At 38.4% G+C, this 10,497-nt stretch overlaps 1 pseudogene; it reads left to right on the top strand.

Annotated features, from left to right (window-relative positions):
• Window positions 1-9,445: 9,445 nt before the first annotated feature.
• On the top strand, window positions 9,446-10,252 carry LOC113266307 (serine/threonine-protein phosphatase 2A catalytic subunit beta isoform-like; annotated as a pseudogene).
• Window positions 10,253-10,497: the final 245 nt, after the last annotated feature.

The following is a 10,497-nucleotide window of genomic DNA, read 5'->3' on the forward strand; positions in this document are numbered from 1 at the left end:
TATAGTGGTTTTATGTAGTTTTTCAAAATAAAATGAACTTGGCTAGCACATTTACAGAGAGAGCTACGTCTAGAGTCATGTCTGAGAAAAAAATTAAAAATCAGAATGTCCATCTGAAAGACTGATGACTAGTAATGAGACTGAATCAGTAATCAAAAAACTCCCAAGAAACAGAAAATCCAAGACTAGATGGCTTCATTGGTGGATTCTATCAAACATTCAAAGAAGAATTAATACCAATTCTTTTCAAACTCCTCCAAAAAAAAATAGAAGAGGCAGGTATTCTTCCAAACTCATTTTATAAGACCAACATTACTCTGATACCAAAACCAGATAAAGATGTCAAAAGAAAATTATAGGCCAGTGTCTGTGATGAACACAGATGCAAAAGTCCCCCAAAAATATTACAAACCAAATTCACCAATACTTTAAAAGGATCATCCACAGTAGTCAAGCGGAATTTGTTCTCTGGATGTGAGGCTGGTTTAACAGCCACAAATCAATGTAATACATCGCATTAATAAAATGAAGGACAAAAATCATTTCATCCCAATAGATGTACAAAAAGCATTTGACAAAAGCCAACATCCATTCTTGATAAAAACTCTCAACCAAACGGGTATAAAGAGAATGTACCTCAACATAATGAACGCCACATACGACAAGCCCACAGCTAACATCATATTCAGCAGTGAAAAGCTGAAAACGTTTCTGCTAAGAACAAGACAAGGATCCTCACTCTCACCACTTTTATTCAACATAGTACTCAAAGTCCTAGACATACCAATTAGGCAAGCCAAAGAACTAAAACCACCCAAGATGGAAAAGAAGTAAAACTGTCACTGTTCACAGATAACATACATAGAAAACCCTTAAGACACTATCAAAAAAACTATTAGAATAAAGAAATTCAGTCAAGTTGCAGGATACAAAATGTATAGTTTTTTTGTGTGTTTCTCTACACTAATATTGAACTATCAGAAAAAATTTAAAAAACAATACCATTTATATCATATTATGTCAAAAAGAATAGAAAACCTAATAACTTTAACCAAGGGGGTGAAAGTTCTGTACACTGAAAACTATAAGACATTAATGAAAGAAATTGAAGAAGACACAAATAAATGGAAAGATATTTTGTGCCCAGGGATTGGAAGAATATTGTTAAAATGCCCATACTACCCAAAACAATCTACAGAATCAAGGTAATCCCTATCAAAATTCCAACAGCATTTTTCACAGAATAATCCTAAAATTTGTATGCAACTGTAAAAAATCCTTGAATAGCCAAACCAATCTTGAGAAAGAAGAACAAAGCTGGAAGAATCGCACTCCCTGACTTCGAACTATATTACAGCTATAGTAATTAAACGAGTACCATATTGACATAAAAACATACATATAGATCAACGGAACAGAACTGAGAGCTCAGAAATAAACCCAAGCATATGTGGCCAAAAGCAGTCAAGAATACACAAGGCGGAAAGAACAGTCCCTTCAATAATTGGTACTGAAAAATTTGGACTGGAACATGCAAAAGAAAGAAACTGGACCACTTTCTTATATCATACACAAACATTAACTCAAAATGCATTAAAAATTTGGATGTAATACCTGAAACCTGAAACCATAAAACTCCTGGAAGAAAACATGGGGTAAGCTCCTTGACATAGGTCTTGCCAATGATCTTTTGAATCTGACACCAAAAGCAAAAGCAACAAAAGCAAAAATATACAAGTGGGATCACGTCAAACTAAAAAGCTTCTGCACGGCAGAGGAAACCACGACCAAAGGAAAAGACAATCTACTGAGTGGGAGAAAATATTTGCAGATCGTTTATCTGATAAGGGGCTAAAGTTCAAAACATATAAAGAAAATATACAACCAAGAGCTAAAACAAAAAACAAAAAACTTGATCGAAAAATGAGAGGAAGACATGAATAGACATTTTTCCAAAGATGACATACAGATAGCCAACAGGCACATGAGAAGACGCTCTACAGCATTAGCCATCAGGCAAAGGCAAATAAGACCACAATGAGATATGACCTCACACCTGTTAGATGGTTATTATCAAAAAGACAAGAAACAACCAGCGTTAGCAAGGACGTGGGGGAAAAGGACCCTTATGCACTGTTGGTTGGAATGCAAACTGGCGCAGCCACTGTAGGAAACAGTATGGAGGTTCCTGAAAAAATTGAAAAATACCATATGATCCAACAATTCCACTTCTGGATATTTATCAGAAGAAAATGAAAACACTAATTTGACAAGGTATGTGCACTCTCATGTTCACCGGAGTGTTATTTACAATGGCCAAGATACGGAAACCACTTAAGTTCCCATCAGTTGATGAATGCATAAAGAAATTGTGATATATATACACACACACATACGCAATGGAATATTCAGCCATAAGAAAGAAATCCTGCCATTTGCAACAATATGGGTGGACCTTGGTAACGTTATACAAAGTGAAATAAGTCAGAGAAGGCCAAATACTATCTAATTTGTCTTATATGTGGAATCTAAAACAACAAAAAACCTCATACATACTGAGAACAGATTGATGGTTGCCAGACACAGGGGTGGGAAAAGTGAGTGAACTGGGTTTTTTTGCTTTAAATAATTTTTTTAAAAAGTCTATTTCTTTCTGACACAGATGCACTCTCAACAGACTTAATAAGCTTTCTTCACAATCATGTAGGAGCTGACCTCATCATGTATATTTCCTTCTAATTATGATCTCCTTCCCTTTTCAAGTCTAGGAGAAAACGTTCCTATTTCCTGTCTGAAGGGAAACACTCCCTGAAACCGAGGGAAGCTTGGATAACTGATAAGGTACATAATGAACACTGACCTTCCCAGTACTCTAGCAATACATAATACTTTCTGGTGAAGGTAATACGAAAACAGTGTAGAACACCAGTGTTAATACTGTGATCACTCCGGTGCACTTGGATTTTAAAAATTCAAAATGGGACACATACCTGGAAACACACATACATCCACACGCCATTACAGCCTTGCTTGTATATATACAAGCCTTTATTATATATACAGCCTTTATTATATATATAAAAATCCATAAGTAGTTTTCGTATGAGTAACAGGAAGAAGGCAAAATAACTCCTCTATCCTTTGAACACACAGCTCTATTTGACCCATGGAGCGAAGTTATTATAAAGGAATTTATTTTGTATTTTATAAGCAGGATCTATGAGGACAAGGGAGAAAAATCTTACTCTATGACAACAGGAAAATAAAGCTTCAAAGACAATAACAGCATATGCACAGGGGAAATATGTAGGTGTCTGTGGGAAAGCAGAACAGATTCATGTCAACGCACTATCTCCAGGCAAAAGTCTTCATTCCATCATCGTAAGAAACTAGTGCACACTTTAATTGCATTAAAAGCCCTGTTTATCAAAACACACACAAATAAGTATCGTATTTCTAAAATGTACATGTTTCCATATACTTCAACTAACTCACAATGGCTTAGTAACAACTTATGCTAACAGAAATTCTAATCACGTTACATTCTGATTTTCTGGGTTATTTTGGCAGGAACTCATCATGAAAAAAACATATGTGTATTTAAATGATCAGATATTTTAATTACCCAAGTATATAGAACCTTAATGTTTAGTTTAAAAATATTTTTTGTTGTACTGTATGATGACTAACATAATATAATAAAAAATCATTATTAAAATAAATAAATAAATAAATAAATAAATAAATAAATAAAAATATTTTTTGTTGTTCCCCATATTGAAATCTTTGTATGGTTTTTTTTGTTTGTTTACTACAAATGGCCAGATTCACATGAAAAACATCTAAAAATTACATGTGGTCTTCAATTTATACTTGGATTCTTTTAAGACTTTGCCCAAGTTATACTGGTATCAACAAGATGCTTTAGGAGAAACCCTTCAACTGGGATTGTAAGCACATTGAAAAAGATGTCACTCGAGATCAAGTTTCACTTTTTTCCTGAGGTTTACTGCCTATGGTTTTGGCTGTCCTTAACATAACATTTAGCTACTGATGCACGGTACGCAAGCGGAGGTTGGAGGGCAACCCATTTTGAACAAAGGAGCTACACAGGACATCGGTTCAGGAGACCCCTTAATGGCCCTAAAATGAGCCTAAACATACCTCCTGCCATGCGCCAAACAACTATGGGCTCTTTTTCTCCACTTGTGAACAGCAAATGGGTTTAGCAATTGTGGCTATTATCTATTTAGAAAGTCATAAACAAAAATATTTGGCATCTTTCCCAGAAGAAAATGTTTGCATGATGCCACAAATGAGCACGTAATGCTGGCGAAAGTCCTGGGCGAGTTAGTTCCGTGGGAGCATCCTGTTGTCCGTGTATCGTGGGACACCTTGCCGGCATACCCAGTTAAATGAGGTTTGCAATGGACTGTTCTCAAGGCCTCACAGTTTCACTCTGCGGAAGTAGGATGCCACTTCCTCCCTTCCATTCCCAATCTTCAAGTCCAGAGCTCCTGAGAGATTTGAAAAAAAGAAAACCTACAGAGAGCTCAATTCAAATGGGGATACCTAAAATTGTTCAATGTCATTTTGAATAGAGAAGAAATGAGTAGTAGAAAAGCCCTTTGATATCTGTCTCTCAGTTTCTATAATTTTGTGCCTATTTTCAAAGGGCCCAAATTCTCTATAGAGAAGGAAGTCAACCCGGATTTTGTCAAGTGCTTCAAGCAGGCATCTCAACTTTCCCCGGGAATACTCAACTTCTTGAAGTAGTTAATTCACCTTATCTCTCTCCAGTGCCTCGAGCTGTGCTTTGCTCAATAAGCACTTGGAGGGAGGGTGAGGAACACGGCCTATGGGTGAAATGCCGTTTCCCCTTCATTCTCCCGGAGAGTGAAAACCTCTACGTGACGCATCATCTTCGACCCAAAGAGCAAGGCAGAAAAGCTTGTCTGCCCTATGAAGGTAATAGGAAGACACGTTCTCACAGAGTCCTGGAGAAATACAGAAGGGTACTTATTAATTTCCAGGAGACCGGCTAAGGTCTTTTAACAAGTAAATGTTTGAGATTCCACCATTCAAATGAGTGTCAGAAGGTTTCAAAGAATGCAGATGTATTTAACTTTCAGTCTCAGATCAAGCAGATTTTTACAACTTTATTGTAAAATAGTAACTCGAGAACAAAGAAAAATGATTCTCTAGCCTGCCTTACCTTATTGAAAGAATGGGGGAATTTATTCATATAACCATCTTGAGGTAATCAATAGGTATAAAAAATACATCCGAACAAAGGAAGGGGCCCAGCTGCTATTTAAATGCTGACAAGCACGCGGCCTCTAAGGGCAGGAGGTGAACAACCTCTCTCTCACGAAGGACAAATAGACAATCGTACCAATAGATTCCACCTAATTGGATCTCCCCTTTATTTTAATGGGAACCAGGGGTTATTAGAACTAGTATTTCCTTACTCACATAATATCTCCAGACTGCACAGAGCTGGAGAAGAGCTCAACAGAGAGCAAAGACGACACTCCCTGGACAAAGAGCACTCTTTGCTGGTGTTTGCTATCACTGAAACAGATGTATGATTATGACACTTAAAAAACGGAGCACAACCATTAAGGGCACACTTGTCGGAGGGAAAAATGCAGTAAGCGGAGGGTGGGAGATCGCCACCAACATTCTGCCTACTTCGAACTTGTCTGAAATTTTGGACAAGTCCCTGAACTTGTGTTTTTATTTCTAAAGTGCAGATGATTGGGTTTGCCCAGTAGAGACGTGAGATCCAAACTTTATTTCGATCGCATCCCTTAGGTCTGCCGCTAAGTTTTGGTTGAGATGCAGAATTAAGTTCACAATTAAGTGTCAGAATCTCCCCCACATTCCCAGGATTCTATGTACAGTCACTCACCCAGTCCATATCCTATGACTGGTCTAGAGCCTGAGCTCCTGGACGAGGCAGAAGCTTCACTTCCGGAGGATATGTTTCCTATCAGGGACATTCCATTTTTTGCTTTGAACCCCTTACCTCTACACTAGTTCTCTAGTTTCTCGATTTTGCCCATGCTAATCTGGGTACAGTCCTGTTTTCACCTTTTCCATAAAACTTTCTCTCCCCCCAGCAATGCTCTCAAAAGCATCCATCGTTTAAGAACAGATTTGGCACTCTCAAGGCATTTCTTACCGCCTTACATCACAGAGACCTACACGCACGTATTAGCTTTAAACCCACTGAAGACGAGTCTTTGTTTTCTGAAAGTTCCTAAAATCCTTACCACCTAGTAAATCTCTTAAACATGAAACAACATAATCGATGTTGGATATATACTCAGGGATTTCACTTTACAAAACGTATTTTTCAAAGTAATTTAGACTTCATTTAAAATACACTATATTCAACAGAATACACATTCTTCTCAAGTGCATGTGGGATATTCTCCACGATAGATCACATGTCAGACTATAAAACAAGTCTCAATAAATGTAAGAAGACTGAAATCATATCAGGCATCTTTTCTAACCACAACTTTATGAAACCAGGCATCAAGTACAAGGAGGAAAGTGGAAAACACACAAGCATATGGAGACTAAACAGCATGCTACTCTCCAGCCAAATGGTCAATACAGAAATCAAAGAGGAATTTAAAAAGTACCTGAAGACACATAAGAATAAAAATACAATGCTTCAAAGTCAATGGGATGCAGCAAAAGCAGTTCTAAAAGGGAAGTTTATAGTGATACAGGCCTACCTCAAGAAATAAAAATTTCAAAGAAACAATTTAACCTCATACCTAAAGGACCTAGAGAGAAAAACAAAACCTGAAGTTAGTAGAAGGAAGGAAAGTTGGTTCTTTTATTTTTATTTTTTAAAAAGTAATCTCTGTGCCTAACATGAGGCTCAAACTCACAATCCTGAGATCAAGAGTTACACGCTCCACTGACTGAGCCAGCTAGGTCTCCTGAAAACTGGTTCTTTAAAAAAATATAAATTTTTAAAAAAACTATCAAGAAAAAAGACAGATGGCCCAAATTAAATCAGAAATGAAAGAGAAGTTATAATCAATACTACAGAAATACAAAGGATCATAAAAGACTAGTATGAACAATTATACACCAACAAATTACACAACCTGGAATGGATAAATTCCTAGAAATATACGATCTGCCAAGACTAAATCAGAAAGAAAGAGAACCTCTAAACACACCAATTAGTAGTAATGAAATTGAATCAGTAATCAAAAAAACTTAAAAGCAAAAACAACACCAACAAAAAACCCACTTAGAAGTCTGGGACCAAAAACTTCACAGATGAATCCTACCAAACACTTAAAGAATAATTACTATTCTTCTCAAGCTATTCCCAAAAAGCTGAAGAGAAAGTAATGCTTCCAAACTCATTCCACAAGGCCAGCATTACTCTGATTCTGAAACCAGACAAAAACACTACAAACAAACAAACAAAAATTACAGGCCAATATCCCTGATGAGCATAGATGCAAAAGCCCTCAACAAAATATTAGCAAATCCAATTAAAAACACATTAAAAGGATCACACACCATGACCAAGTGGGATTTACTTCAGGGATGCAAGGGTGGTTCAGTATTTGCAATCAATCAGTGTGATACACCACATTAACAAATGCAGGGTAAAAATTATACAATCACCTCCAACGGATACAAAGAAATACTTGACGGAATTCAACATCCATTAATAAAAACTCTCAACAGAGTGGGTATAGAGGGAATGTGCCTCGACATAATAAGGGCCAAATATGCCAAACCCACAGGGAATATCATACCAACAGTAAAAATTTGAAAACTTTTCCTATAAGAGTAGGAACAAGACAAGGATGCCCACCCTTGCTGCTTTTATTCACAGTATTGGAAGTTTTAGCCACAGCAATTAGACAAGAAATATAAGTCACCTGCATTGGAAGAAGTAGAACTGTCACTATTCACAGACAACATGATGAGAATCCTAAAGCCTCCATCCAAGAACTATTAGAATAAAGGTGTTCAGTGAAGTGGCAGGATGCATAATTAACATAAAGCTGTTACATTGTTATACACTAAAAACCTGCTATCAGAAAGAGAAATAAAACAATCTCACTTATAATTGCATCAAAAAGAATTAAAGACCTAAGAGTAAATTTAACCAAAGAGGTGAGAGACCAGTACTCTGAAAACCATAAGAGGCTGATGAAAGATACTGAAGATTATATAAATACAACATAAGGAAAGACATACTGTGCTCATGGATTGGAAGAATATTGTTAAAATGCTCATACTACCCAAAGCAACCTACAAATATAATGAAATGCCTATCAAAATATTAATAGCATTTTTCACAGAACTGGAACAAAGAATCCTAAAATCTGCGTGGACCCACAAAAGACCCTGAATAGCCAAAGCAACCTTCAGCAAGAACAAAACTGAAGGTATGACACTTCTAGATTTCAAACTATATTGCAAAGTATAGTAATCAAAGCAGCATGGTGCTGACACAAAAACAGACACCAGATCAGTGGAACTCAGCAGAAAGCCCAGAAATAAACAGATGCTTAGCCTGTCAATTAATTTACACTAAAGGAGGCAAGATATACAATGGGGGAAAAGACAGTCTCTTCAATAAATGGTCTTGGGGAAACTGGAAAGCTACATGCAGAAGAATGAAACTAGACCACTTACACCATGTAAAAAACCAAACTCAAAATGGGTGAATGGCTTAAATATAGAACCTGAAGCCACAGGTCTCCTGGATGAAAACAGAGGCAGTAAGTTCTTTGACATTTGTCTTTGTGATATTATTTTTTGCATCTGTCTCCTCAGAGGCAAGGATAACCAAAACCAAAAATAAATAAATGGGACTACATTCAACTAAAAAAGTTTGCCTAGTGAAAGAACCCATCAACAAAAAGAAAAGGCAACCTACTGAACAGGCTAAGATATTTTTAAGTCACGTATGTGATTAGAGGCTAACATCCAACATATATAAAGAACTCCTAAGATTCAATACCAACAAAACAATCCAATTAAAAAATGGGCCAAGGATCCGAATAGACATTTTTCCAAAGCTGACAGACAGATGGCTAATAGGCACACGAAAAGGTACTTAATGTCATGCAAATGAAAGCCACAATGATAGATCACCTTAGACCCGTTAGCATGCTATTATGGAAAAGACAAGGAGCAGAGGAGGGCAGCGGTGGGTGGTCCGGTACTGCAGGGAGAGCCCGCAGGTTGGTGCTGGTGCCCAGCAGCTGCCAGTAGCCCCACAAGTTCCCCAGGAACCAGCCCCCGCGTGTGCCTGTGGCCCATGGTGTGGGTGGCGCTGGGGGACTGACGCACACAGCCACAACCGGTTCGGGCAGGTGGTATCCCGGGCAAGGTGTTCACCAAGGAGCTGGACCCGTGCATCGAATGGCTGAAGAGTGCCAGCAGGCTCTTGACCCCCTGCGAGAAGGCTAAAGAAATCCTATCAAAAGAATGGAATGTGCGAGAAAGTTCGATGTCCAGTCCCCGTCTGCGGACATGCGCAGGGACAATTTCATGACCTCATGGAACTGTTTAGAATTGGTGGCAAATCACCAGACACAAACGACTTATTTATGGGAGAGTATGTTGACGGAGGATATTACTCCGTTGAAATACTTAGGCTGCTTGTGGCTCTTCGGTTTGAACACATCAGCGTTCTCCAAGCAAATCATGAGAGTAGACAGACGACACAAGTATGTGGTTTCTATGAAGAGTGTGCAGCAAAATATGGAAATGCAAATGTTTGGAAACATTTTAAAGATCTTTCTGACTCTCCCTCTCACTGCCTTGGTGGGTGGGCAGATACTCTATCTACACGGTGGCCTCTCACCGTCCGTAGCCACACTGGGTCACATCAGAGCACTGGAGAGCCTGCAAGTTCCTCCTGAGGGCCCCATGTGTGACTTGCTGTGCCAGATCCAGACGATCCGGGTGGTTGGGGTGTATCTCCTAGAGGCTGGTTACACCTCTGGACAGGACATTTCCAAAACATTTGGCATCCAGAGCTCACCAGCTGGTGATGGACGGATGTAACCGGTGCACTGACCAGCACGTAGGCACGATTTTCACTGCTCCTAACCACTGTTAGCGTTAGGGTAATCAGGCTGCAGTCATGAACTTGACGATACTCTAAAATGCTTTATTGCAGTGTGACCCAGCACCCCGCAAAGGTGAGCCAAATATTACTCGTAGTACCCCGGACCACTTCCTGTAATGAAATTTTAAACTTGTACAGTGTTACCATGAACCATATATTGACCTCATGGAAATGGGAAGAGCAACAGTAACTCCAAAGTGTCAGGGAATAGTTAACATTCAAAACACTTATTTTCACAGGCTCCAGAGGATGTGCCATATAAAAATACAAAGCCTCTTGTCATCAACAGCCATGACCGCTTTAGAATCAATCAGTTCATGGTACACTGAAGCGACATTGTTGGTGAAGAACCCAGTTTCTGG

Source organism: Ursus arctos, unplaced genomic scaffold (genome assembly GCF_023065955.2).
Source record: "Ursus arctos isolate Adak ecotype North America unplaced genomic scaffold, UrsArc2.0 scaffold_3, whole genome shotgun sequence".
NCBI lineage: Eukaryota > Metazoa > Chordata > Mammalia > Carnivora > Ursidae > Ursus > Ursus arctos.